This window comes from Hevea brasiliensis, chromosome 9 (assembly GCF_030052815.1).
Source record: "Hevea brasiliensis isolate MT/VB/25A 57/8 chromosome 9, ASM3005281v1, whole genome shotgun sequence".
In the NCBI taxonomy this organism is placed as follows: Eukaryota; Viridiplantae; Streptophyta; class Magnoliopsida; order Malpighiales; family Euphorbiaceae; genus Hevea; species Hevea brasiliensis.
The window spans coordinates 33,669,444-33,682,864 of record NC_079501.1 but is presented as its reverse complement, the minus strand read 5'-3'; the positions used below and the strand labels follow the sequence as shown (position 1 = coordinate 33,682,864).

Here is a 13,421-nt window from a genome sequence, read left to right as displayed (position 1 = left end):
ACTACCACTTGGAAACGTCCCTCACTTATGAGAGCAATCACTTTTCGCGCTGCCAATAGATCCATGCAATAAGATACATGTCAGGACAACACGAATAAGAAGAACACAGTCTTGTTATGAGAAAGACCAAGCTCTCATGTAACTTGAGGTCCAAGACAACTGCCCATTATTAATGCGCTAATAATCTATTACACCAACAGTCTGCAAAGCCTATATTTACTAGGCTTCCAATCACCCCCATTTCAGATATGTCAAAGTCATGATTCAACGGTTGGGTGACAAATTCTGACTTTAGGCAAAGATTTAGTTGAATAGAACAATCCCACTTAGCATACGCATCCACATGTTAAGTTATTATCGGATCTCTCACAATATGTGTATGCATTTAATACTCTAGGTAACTTATTCTTTGAAGCCTTTATTTTTACTTCCTTTTGTCTTCTGCCTCTTTTCTTAATTTTCTTAACTCGTACTGATTTAATCATTAAAGTACCAAGCAGAAATATCCCCTTAACCCTCTAACCCTTTGCTATTTTACAGGGAAAGTAGTTATAATCTATCTTAGACCTTATTAAAAGCACTCAGAAGTAGTCGTATACGTACCCAATGCACTTGATGCAACGTCCTTGCTCCAATCACCAGAAAAATTATCAGCTCTGGCCCACCCTATCCTGAGGCTTACGGTTTTATCCTGTAAGTAGAATGGAGAGCTTTCCAGGAGGTCACCTATCCTAGGATTTCTCTCAAGCGAGCACGCTTAACCCCGGAGTTTTTTTAACTCTCTAGGTCATTCTGCCAAAAGGCGCTTCTTTTGATTAGTTTCCCCCATTTCAATGTATGATTCGGTTTATTCCTGCCCCTTGCCCTGGACCTCAAGCAACGCCCAGCCCTTTACCGTAGTGTTCTCTATGTGGCCACTGTCATCCCAAAGATGCGGGTTGTTACAGGCCCACCAGCTTCAGCCTCGTTCGTCTCCGAACCACACATCTACTGGGCCTGATACCATCTGCAATGCCCTTGCTTCAACCATTAGAAGAATTGTCCGCTTTGGTCCACCCCATCCTGAGCCTCACGGTTTTGTCCCATTGGTGGAATGGAGAACTTCCCAGGAGGTCACCCATCTTAGAATTTCTCTCAAGCGAGTATGCTTAACATCGGAGTTCTTCTAACTCTCCAGGCCATTCTACTAAAAGGTGTCTCTTTTGATTAGTTTCTCCCATTGCAATGTATGATTCAGTTTATTCCTTCCCCCTGCCCTGGACCTCAAGCAACACCCAGCCCTTTATCGTAGCGTTCTCTACGTGGCCACTGCCATCCTGAAGAGGCTGGTTGTTACACTTGAATTTCCCTGTCTTCTCAAACAGTACTTCATCCATGTGTCATCCACCCAAATATCGCCAATATCACCAGTTATCACACATGTAAATCACACGCGCGCGCACACACACACACACATATAAAATCATACAATATAATACAATACCCCAAAAAATATTTTCCCTCTCTTCTTATTCTTAATGAGGATATTTTGAGAATTCAGTTAAAAAAAAAAAATCTTGGCAACTGAATTTTCACCTGAAAATAACTCAACTATCCTTTAGTATGATTTATTTTGGAAAGAGCTCAGTTGAGCTTTATCTTGGAAAGCTAGAGTTTTCTGCCTTGTATCTTAAATTATAATTAAATTAATGGGGACAAGCATTTTACTAGAGTGCAAAAGGTAGGTTCCTTGCCGGATTAACAAATAGATCTAATCTCTACTTGCAATTTTAGTTGAAGACAATGCTGAACTGTTCAAATTAGCTTTTTGGAGCAAGGTGCCTAAAATTAATATAAATTTTGCAACAACATAGTTGTAATTTTGTATGAGACACACATGTGGTACAAGAAATTAATAAATAAAAATTACTACAAGGGTGAGTGCATGTTCTCTTAATTAGTAACATTATATACATATTAATTATATCAATGGAATGGAACACACAAAAAGGCTGCTAAGGACTTGTCAAAATATATAGTTAGGGTAAGCTCACACGGAAAACCCTAGCAGCATACAGGTTTTTCCTGGAATCTCTAGCGTTGTATCACTATCCTATATCAAGTTTTAATTCACCGTTAATTAATTTCAACTAGACGCCTAGCACGATTTAATTTTGTTGATTAATAGTATAATTCAAACCTAACACGTGCGTTCTGAATTTTGACTCATAAGGGGTTATACTTTTTAAAAAAAAAAAGAAAAAGAAAATTGATATTTATATTACATATATATTAATACAATTGACTCCTAATTCATAATTATCGATATTGAATCCCTTCTCAAACTTTTTCCTATCTCATATTCTCATTCACCATTAATTAATTTTAACTAGATGCCAAGCACGGTTTAACGATGGGTTTCAAAGACTGATTATTATACCCAAAAACAATAAAATGAGAGAACAAAGGGAACCTAGCTAGGTTACAAAAAGTAATGAATGATATGGTGAAATTTGAGATTGGGGTAGTTATGTTGGATTTGTGAAGGACATTAATGGAGGAAGAAGAAATGGATTGCTCGGTAAAGAGAGAGAAAGGAAGCGGCAATGGGGTTGGTGGGATCCTTTCGGAGGGAGAAAGGAGATAAAGATGAAAAATGTAAATCTTTATTTGATATTGTAATGAAATATTATTTTTCTTTCAATTTAGTTTGATGAATAAAAATTCACACTAATTTTTTAATTATAAATAAATTAATTAAAAATAAATTAAAAAAGTAAATAAATGAGGGGTAATAAGTTATAAGTGAATTGTGATTATTTATTTTAAACCTTACATCTAAAATTTATTATATGATTACTTATATAAACCTCTAAATTAAGGTTTTCAAACGAAAGATGAATTGAGAGAAACGTAAAAAAGTAAACTAAAATCGACGAAAAGCAATATTGCAATTGAAACTCTAAATTGTTGCTGACACTACAATCATCTAGAATATAATATTCTTTTTTTTTTTTTTTTTAAATAGGGGAATGAAAAAGTGGGTCTCCAATCTGATTTTGCCATATTAGATATGTCAGACTAGACAATATTAAACTTTAATAGCTAATAAAATTAAGAATTAATACTAAAAAATAATTATTCATGAGAGCAAGATTGTCTCTGATGACTGAAAAGCATAACCTAGCATTAGGGGCTTGAATGTAAGTCCAGTTTACATAATTTTAGGGTTCAAGTACAGTCCGTGGTTAATATATTATGAATTTAATAATGATGAATAAAAAATAAAAACCAAAAGCATATGCAATGGCAGTGATGGGCTCTCTCCATAATGCAAGGGATTGGTAGGAGGGTTGTAAATGGGATAGGAGGAAGAAAGCAAAGGAAGAATGTGAATATAACTCTTTATTTTCTTTATTATATATTTGTATTTGTATATATTTATATTTGTGTGATAGTACTATTCAAAAAGAAATGATTTTTTGTCTGATCTCTGCCTTCCATTTAGCTATATAAATCCATTCCTCCGCTAACAGATCCATGAGATGCTTGGATGAGTTTGCTATAGCTAGTGATATGCTAGAAGCTCTCTCTTCAGTCCTCTCCTCTCCTTCCACCGTTGACCCTTTCTGTGAGTGACCCTCTTTTGAACAGTCGCTTTCTTCAACCTTCTCTCTCTTTCTCCTAAACCTTCAAATATGGTGGTCCATCTCAGCATCTATCAGTGTAATCTTTGTGAGTTGCTGTATGGGAGGGGAGGGAGGTTTCAGAGGGTTACATGGCATAGATCTGCATAAGAATATTACACATTAGCTAGGCATTTACATACAAATCTTTGTCAATTTTGTATTTGAGATCTTCATTATTATTATTATTATTATTATTATTATTATTATTATTATTTTTGTGTTGCAGTAGTAGTGATTGATGAGCACTTAAGAGAGCTTTCTTCAGTCCACTCATGGGTGGCAATAGGATTTAATTAGCTGCCGACTCATTCATCCAAATACTGAGTTAAGGGCTAGCTGACGAGGTTACCCAGTAAATGAGTGAATGATGCGGGAGACAAATTGAATCTTAAGCTTCCTGTACTTGGACTGAAGGGAGCTCCCTTTACTGTTATTTAACCCAATAATATATATATTTTATATATCTTTCTTAGATTCTTAACTTCTCTATATAGTTATGCTCACAATTATATATTCTTATGGCTGCCAATGCTGTTGGTATAAAGCACTTTGTTGCTCATGAGGTAATGCTAGAGAACCCTCAACTTGTCCGTTTTCTTTGAGTGATCTTTATCCTGTTTGTCTTGAACTTTTCTTTAAGCTTTATTTTCTTGCTCTGTGACCAAGGAGAGCTGTATATCTGGCTTATCATTTCCAGGGTATTCTTGATGCCTTTTTCTTACTGTTTTTCCCTTCTCTGGTATCTCTTGTTGCCTTAAAACAGTCATTTTGCAGAGGTAGGGTTAAGGGATATGGCAAGCTTAAAAAATGAGTTTTACTCGCTTTAATTAGCATCCTCAGTTCTCAAACAAAGAATAACTGAGCTACAAAATTTTCTTGCAGTGGCAACAAATAGTGATCTAACAAGGGTTTGGTTTTAGGGTTTGTATCAAGCTGTAGGCGGTTCTTGTAAAAGCTACCCTTAAAAGGCAACCGCATGAGGGAGATGAGCTTACAAGCTCATCACGCTACTCGACACTAGTTTCTTGGGTCTTGCTTTCTAACAGGCAGCAACAAGTTCCTAGACGGGCTAGAGACATGTCTCCCAGAGGTTCAATTACCGAAATATCCTCAAACTGAGTTTCGAGCAGTGGTTCAAGCAGGATATTTTATTTAATTTGTAGCAATTAGAAGAACTTTCTCTTCATTCCTAGTTTCCTTCTGTTCTGCTTTGTTTACTGGTTTTAACTCATTTAATTATGAGTAGAGACTACAAATTTTTTTTTTTTTTTTGGGTTAAGGAAAGCTTCTCTTGAACTTCTTCTTCACTTAAGCACTGTATTTATACATTCTACAGATTGGAACTGTATATCATATATGCTGTCATTTTCTTTATGTGAACTCCATAGATGGGGTTTGTTTTCTGTTCTTTTAGACAAAAGATCCAAAATTTTTAGGTCTTTTCTTGATTTGCAATGTGAGGAAAACTTGAGATTAAGATGGTCGTGGGCTGTATGAGTGGGTGGGGAAAGGGAAAGCTGAAGGGCCGGGTTTTTTTGTCTTGTTGCCTTTGAGGAGTGGCAAAATGTGTCACTAGTCACCCACCAAAATACCAAATGGAGAGGCATCATGGAAAACCATAGAAGACTTGCGAAAAGTTAGATGAAGATGAGATCTTTGATTTGTCCTCACCTTTACAACATTAATTATGTGATTTTTTTGAACCACCCAGATATAATTATCTCTAATCTTTTATTATATCTACTTATTGCGATAGTGGATTGCAGAAAGAAAAGGTACGTTAGTATACTTTGTGTTCTTTGCTTAGATTTGATTCCCCTTGAGCAAAAAATTATTCCACCAGAGAATATACCATGTAAGAGAAGAAAATTGGGAATATAAGAGACTTATGGCCAATATAATTATCCTAAGGATTAAAATTATGCAAGTTCTATATATAAATATGTAAAATTTATGTATTGATAAATAAATTTTATTATATATTTTATATTTTAAGTATATAATAAATTAGATTTAAAAAGAAAAATTATAGCTAAATCAGGTTTAAAAAGAAAAATAATAAAATTAATGGCTGAGAAGCTAATAATGTCACAATTAATGGTTGACATTTGGTGTAACCTTAAAATATTTAGCGAGTGAATAGTTTAAACAAGAAAAATGACAAGAAACGTTTGTACTACAAAGTGGGTTGTTTTTCATTTTATTGCCGTATATATAAACCACAAGAAATGTTTTCTTCCTCTAGTGCTTCCCCACCTGAAGCCAATGAATGACAGGTGCCACACTGCTCTCTGTGGCTCTCCTTTCCCCAACTGAGAATCTCTGCAAGCAGAAAACAATTTCGATAACAAATAAATGCTTCTTTTTAAGCTTTTTATTAGTCTTTGCATATTGGAAACTACTACCTTTCTTTTACCGCTCTAAGCCTAATAGCACTATGCTAAATTTGGACACAAGCTTTTCCTGCAAGTCTCTTTCCACCTTTCAAAAATCCAACGGCTGTTTCTCATGCCATGATTGATCATTTTGCACCATCTTTAACGAACATAATTGCCATTCTATTTTGTCATTATTAACACAACAAGATATTTGATGATATGGAAATTTTCCACGTGCCCATCCCCTAGTGGTCCTTAGGTTTGTTTCAGAATTTCTGGTTGCTAGCTCGTTCAAATAATTAAAGCCAAAGAATTTAGCAATATAAGTTTAGCACCCCTCCTCACCCGATTACAGTGTAATTGAGCGAGGTATGCTATATTTGATGTCGGAGCACTCTAATTTATTTCACTTTATTTCTTTAAAAGTTTTATTCTCATTATGTTTAATATCGATTATTTTTAGACGGAGAAACTAATGGAGTTTTCCCTATTTTATTATCGTTTGACGTATTTTACTATTCACCTGTTTAAAAATTCAATAATATTTTTCAATAATAATCTCATCCATTCTCATATTATTATTTCAAAAATTATTATTTAATTTAAATCCGTACTCATTGGTACAAATTTATTCATGCTGCATTTTTATAGCAAAATTCTCAAATTTGTATTAATTTACATGATTTGCAATAATTTCATAAATCCTTAATTTACACGATATACAAATTAATTACAATTTGTTAATTTACATTACAATATAAGAAATAAATAACATACACAAAATACATGATATGCTTAATGTGAGTCCTATCTACATGCATTGCTGAAGAGGTGACAATCTTTAACACTCTGCAGATCAGAACTTTAAAATCTCTGTTTGGTATTCGCTGGGCTTTAACTTCAGCACCTGCGTGAGGAAACAAATTCATCGCGCTAAGCATTGCTGCATAGTGGTACAATAATATAGCAAGAAAATAATATACAAATGAAGGTAGAAATAAATCATAGTTTGAATAATTTATATTTATAATTAATTTAGTTTCTAATATTAACTGTCCTCTATCCTGCCATATTCTTCTTTGGAGGTGCTCAGTTCAGAAATTTGCATTAATGATGTACCAGATACGATTAATCTAAAATTTAAACTTATACTTATATTCTTATGTATGTCATATTTGTAATGTTATTAAGTTATAGTTCTCCTACTAGTCTTTTTATCACTTCCTTGATACTTTCTAAGTTATTTACAATCATTTCGTAATATTTAAAATTTTTTTAGAACTAATTTTATTTACTTCAGACCATTCTAAGAAACAAATTTTTGGTGCTAATCTAATTTATTTTAAAACTTCATACCCATTTATTTGCTTTCTAGCATTTTTAATTGCTAATATTCATAACTTATTTTAATAAATTAGACTGCCCAAGTAACCTATGACAGACTGACTAAACTGGATAACGGGTCGTTGGCACTGGACACAGTGGTGCCTCGGGCCGTCATACCATGGGACGTAGAACGTCAACCACATATGCAGTTAGTATGGCTAAAAAGCCATGATAACACATAATCGGGCATAAAGCCATGAATACAGGCATAAAGCCTTTTGCTGTACTGCTAAAACAATACCCTATTGGCATGCCAATCTATCCAATCTGACACACATGTCTAGCCAATACAAGGATACATAATATCATTAAATATTAATATATATTGTGTTTTATGACTTTATTATTTTATGACAAATTCTATAATTTATACATTCATTATAATATTCATACATTTCTCACATCATTCGTATTGATCACAATTCATTTGATCTCATGTACCATTCACATTCAAAACATCTTTCCTTTCTTTCTTGATGGGAACCTAAATCCCAAATGGCACTTTTATCTCATTTATACATTTAACAATCTATTCATGTAAATTACATTTCATACTTCAAGTTGTATTGCTAATATATTATAAACTCCATTGGTGTTGGGACTATAAATCTCAATTATCTATTCCAAGTAATCCATGAACATTTCATGGATTCCAAATTTCATGCCTTAATTTCCTCTACCAATTTAGTTCTTACACTTTGTGTCTTTGTATTACTATTCACTCAATTTATTGACTTTTTAATAAATAATAAATTTATTGAACCTAAGTTCATCAAGATACCATATTTTGCATTTTATTTTTGTTGGTATTGATTTCCAATACCATTTCAAAGCTTATCTTATTTTATTCAAAATTTTCAGATTTTATACCCTAGGTTTACTGTTCCATTAGTCATTTGTACAATAGGAATTTGATAAAATTGTCTTCATGAAAGTTATTCCTTATTGTGTCTAGTTACATTTCCTTTTTTGAATCACTCCATTTGGAATTTTGTAGCTCAAGTTATGGCCATTTTACCATAAGTGGCCAGATTGACCTGTATCCAGAATTTTTGAGCAATTTGGTTCTGCCAGATTTGGTAACCTAAGTTTGGTTGGTAATTTGACTAGGTTATGATCAGAATTTGGATTTGTGTTCTTCATGAAAGTTTTAGGGCTATGTTTCAGATTTTTGCTTGTAAAATTTTAGATCAATTGAACTTTTCTACACTGAGTTATGACCATTTGAAGAAACACTGTTCATTTGGTCATTTTCCAGGGACAGCATGTTGGTCATCAGGATTTGGTCAATTTTTAGGGCATCCTAAGTTTGGTTTCTGAACAGGATTCCTTCATCAAAGTTATGCCATTATGTATCTAATTTCATGTCCAATTGGCCTTTCACCAATTGAACCTACATAACCTAAGTTATAGCTCCCCAAACATGCTGGACTCACATCCAAACCTGCAGGGTACATTGGACAGCATACCTAACCTCAAATCCAAAGCCACAATTTACTTTAATTCCTCATCTCACACAGCCAAATGGTCACTAATTGACCATTAGGACTTACATTCACCAACACATGAACAAAATCCTAAGTTTGCTCCAAACCCTAACTTCCATACTCAACTTCCATGCAACCCATACTCCATCAACCTATCCATCACATATATAGATATCTCAAACCATTTTTAGGCAAGTTTAATATAAGTTAAACTCATCATACCGTCATACATCAAAGCTGCCAAAAATTTAAGTTCCCATGTGCTTGATATTTTCTTCAATTTCATGTCATACTAACTTGATTTAGCATGCTTATAACACTTAAAGGAAAGAAGTAGGATGATTATAGCACTAACCTTGTGTGAGTAGAATTTTCTTTGGTTAATTCTCAATTTTCCTTCATTTTCTTTCCACTTTCCTTGGGTTTAAGGGCTGGCTATGGAGGTTTATCAAAGTTGCCAACAATTTTGGTGAAGGAAGATAGGTGTTTGGAAGCTTGGTGATGGTGCTTTAATGGTGGAAAGAAGGAAAAATAAAGAAAGAGAGGAAGTGTTGGGACGGCAGAATTTTTTTGCTGGAGAAGAAGATGGCTTTTCCCCATTTTAAGTTCATTTTTATCCCTTTTTATTAGTTTGTCAAATGGTGAGTGGGTGGAGGCCTTCTTAATGACATCATGTGATGTCAAAATTCTAATTTTCTTCATTTTTTTTTCTTTTCTTTTCAACTCATTTTAAATCCAAGTTTTAGCAATATTTATTCATATTTTATGTCATAATAATTATTTACTTAACTGGACAAGTCGGCAAAAAATCATCTCTGAAGACGAAATGACCAAATACCCTCCGTTTGGCTTATTGAGCCAAAATCGTCTGTACCGATCGAAAAAATTTTCTAAACCTTTTATTAGCATTCTAATGCCATAGAAATCTCAATGACTCTTCTCTGGAGTCCCAAAAATTATTTTATGAATTTTCTCCTAGGTTTAGGGTTTCTAGTTGCGAAGACCGCAACTTCCCACTGGGTTACTCATCGCTAGGGAATCAGCTCATTTAACTTAGTAGTATTTTATTTCTAAAATTATTTCTAAATTTTTCTTATTAATATTTGAGTTAATTATGACTCTTCACTCTAGTCTAAATATTTTTCCAAACGTTCTAGCTGTCCAGATCGACACCGGTCATCAGAATAGTAGAATGTACAAAATTGCTACAGTGAGGGTGTTACAAGATGTATCATTTTCAAGCAATTAAAGATCCATCTCAAGAGTGTTGATAAAGTTTGATCTAACTTTATTCTCTGGGGCCTGGATGTTTCCAACCCATTTGGAAAAATGTTTGTGTAAACGAAGTGGTTTAATTTCCAAATCAAACAGTGTCTTTTCCATCATCATCTAACGATTCGAAGCTAAATCTTTTAAGAAATGTGAATTTGACTATTGAAGATAGAGTAACATGCAATGCCCCATCAATTCAAGGCCTACTCCTACAGAAAATGAAGACAACATTGAAATTTCTTAAGCAACTCTAATACTTTCATGATGTGACAATAGCTCCAGGAACCTTAATTCACTTCATTTAAAACTAATTAAATTTGGGTCTCTTCTCGGTTCCTCTAGTGCTTGCTTTTGGTTTTTAAAATTTCATGTCAAAAAAGGAGGCTTATATTTTATGTAAAGAAAATTAATTTCTGTCCAATGTAAAAGTTCATACATATATTAGTTTAAAAAAATTTAAAAGATTATTTGTAAATTTGAGCCTAATATTTTTTTTAATATATGTCCGCCAATTAGAAGATCGATCCTTCAATTTTCAACTAAATTTTGGACCAACTGAATACAATATATATATATATATATATATATATATATATATATATATATATATATATATATATATATATATATATATTTATATATAACAACATAAAATCTATCTGATTCTTACTGTGAGTAAGAGACAATATTAAAGCTCACGAGAGATTTCATCCACCAAAATAGTTGGTTACTAGCTACCAATAATAGATCTGCAGGTGTATTAATTATCCCTCCAAGATTGATTATTTAATTAATGGAATCATATCTAATTACCAATTAGCACTATTTCTGCATATTCCTATGTGCGTGTCTATTTATATATCCTATGTGCTACCAGATATTCTCCTAGCACTTGTTAGAGATAATTGTCCGTAACAACTCATAGGAAGCTTCTGGGAAAGCAAGAAAACCAGAAATGTAACTTTTTGCTAAATGAACGGAAAGAAATTTGCCCCCTTTACTATGACAAGAGAACCAGAACAATCCTCAATCCCAAAGATAAACTAAAGCACATTTCACTTTCATATCCACATATACATTAGAAACTGGGACCCTGAAAGCAGATATAGTGTAACACCCTCCTTTTAGCAACTCTGTACAATCTATTGTTTTGGTGACCAGTGTCGGTCCGGACAGCTAGAACGTCCGGAAAATATTTAAATTAAAGTGAAGAACCATAATTAACTCAAATATTAATAAGAAAAATTTAGAAAAAATTTTAAAAATAAAATACAACTAAGTTAAATGAGCCGGTGCCCTAGCGATGGGTAACCTAGTGAGAAGTTGCGGTTCTCGCAACTAGGAGTCCTAGACCAGGGGGAAAAATCATAAAATTAATTTTTGGACTCCAGAGAAGGGTCATTGAGGTTCTTATGGCATTAGAATGCCAAGAAAATGCTTAGAAAAATTTTTCAATCGGTACAGACAATTTTGGCTTGTTAAGCCAAACGGAGGGCATTTTGGTCATTTCGTCTTCAGAGATGATTTTTGGCCAACTTGTCCAGTTAAATAAATAATTTATATAACATAAAATATGAATAAATATTGTTAAAATTTTAATTGCAATTAAATAGACAAGAAAATGAGAGAAAATGAAAGAAAATGGCATTATGACATCATAAGGATGTCATTAAAATTTTCCCAACCAATCCAATGTTAACACATGGAATAACTTTACTTAAAAGAGATTAAATGGGTTGAAAAAATAAAAAAAATCAAAACTTCTTCTTCCTTATTTTCTCCTTGCCGTGACCCTCCTCCATAGCTAACCATAAACAAGCTTTTCAAAGCTTGATCTCCCTAGTTTCTACCCCACTAAATCCTATACTCCCAACACAAAAAAAGTGTTCTTACATCTTGGTGATTCTTTTGAGAACAAAAAGAAAAGAAAAACAAGAATCCTAGCAAGTGGGGAAACTTCACTCCATAGAGATTTGTGACCTAACTTTGAATTTCACTTTAAATTCATGTTAAGGACTTTGAATGAGTGTAAATTACCAAGGAAAATTGTTGAATACCATTGGTATGCTAACCCTAGATTTCAGCAGCCTTGGTTGGGGTATGCTTGTGATGAATTTTATGGAGCTAACATGCTATTGTGGCTGCCCTTAATATGCATCTTCTAAGTGGATTGAAGAAATGCAATGATAATGCATGAATTGTAATGTGTGAGTTAGGGTTTGGGGTGGAAAATGAGACCTTGACCATGTGATGATGAAAGTAGGTTTTAATGGTCAATTAGTAACCATTTGGTTCTGTTTAAATAAAAAATGAAGTGAATTGTGTAGTGGGATTGGAGTTTGGTGTGGCTGCCTTTGGTGACCTGCAGGACTGGGCATGAGTCCAGCAGGTTTGGGCAGCAATAACTTGAATTGTAGAGGTTCAATTGATGCAAGGCCAATTGGACATGAAACTAGACACATAATGGCACAACTTTGGTGAAGAAACCATGCCTAGAAAACCAAACCAAGTGGACCAAAAGATTGCCCTAATCAGGTTGACCTGCATTCTGCCTGGGCAAATTGACCAAATGAACAGTGTTTGGTCATTTGGCCATAACTCAATGTAGAAAGGTCTAACTGATCTGAAATTTTACCAGCAATAAACTGAGATATAGATCTACAACTTTCAGGAAGAAACCTAACCCAAATTATGACCAGAACTTATTCAAAAAGTGAGTTGCAATCACTGTTCCTGACACTGTAGATTTGGTCAGTCCAGAAATTCTGGAGAAATTTCAATCCGACCAGTTGTGGTTTTTGAGCCATAACTTGAGCTACAAAACTCCAAATGGATTGATTCAAAAAAGTAAATGCAACTAGACAAAATAAGAAACAACTTTTATGTTGATCATTTTGCCAAAATCCCACGACAAAAATGACTAATAGAACAGTAAAGACAAAGCATGAAAGCTGAAAATTCTGTCCAATTAATATTAAGTTTAGAAATGGTATTGGCAACCAATACCAACAAATTTAGAATGCAAAATATGGTATGTTGGGAGTATTAGAACCAATGTACCTATTGTCTATACAAAAGTCAACATTTTTGTTGACTAATGAAATGAATAGTAACACTAAAATTTGAATTTCAAGAATTGTGAAATTTAAAAGTGTAATATGCCCTAGTATACCTAACAAGATTGGTTTGGATAGCTTGGCATGCCAATAGGGTTCTGTTAATAGTACTAC

General features: G+C 33.6%; 1 long non-coding RNA gene across 1 annotated transcript; it reads left to right on the top strand.

The window, feature by feature from the left end:
• The first annotated feature begins 3,356 nt into the window (after window positions 1-3,356).
• Window positions 3,357-5,088, top strand: LOC131183254 (uncharacterized). The gene is made up of 2 exons (XR_009151380.1): window positions 3,357-4,444; window positions 4,551-5,088. It is a non-coding gene; the product is annotated as an uncharacterized LOC131183254 (long non-coding RNA).
• The last annotated feature ends 8,333 nt before the right edge of the window (window positions 5,089-13,421 follow it).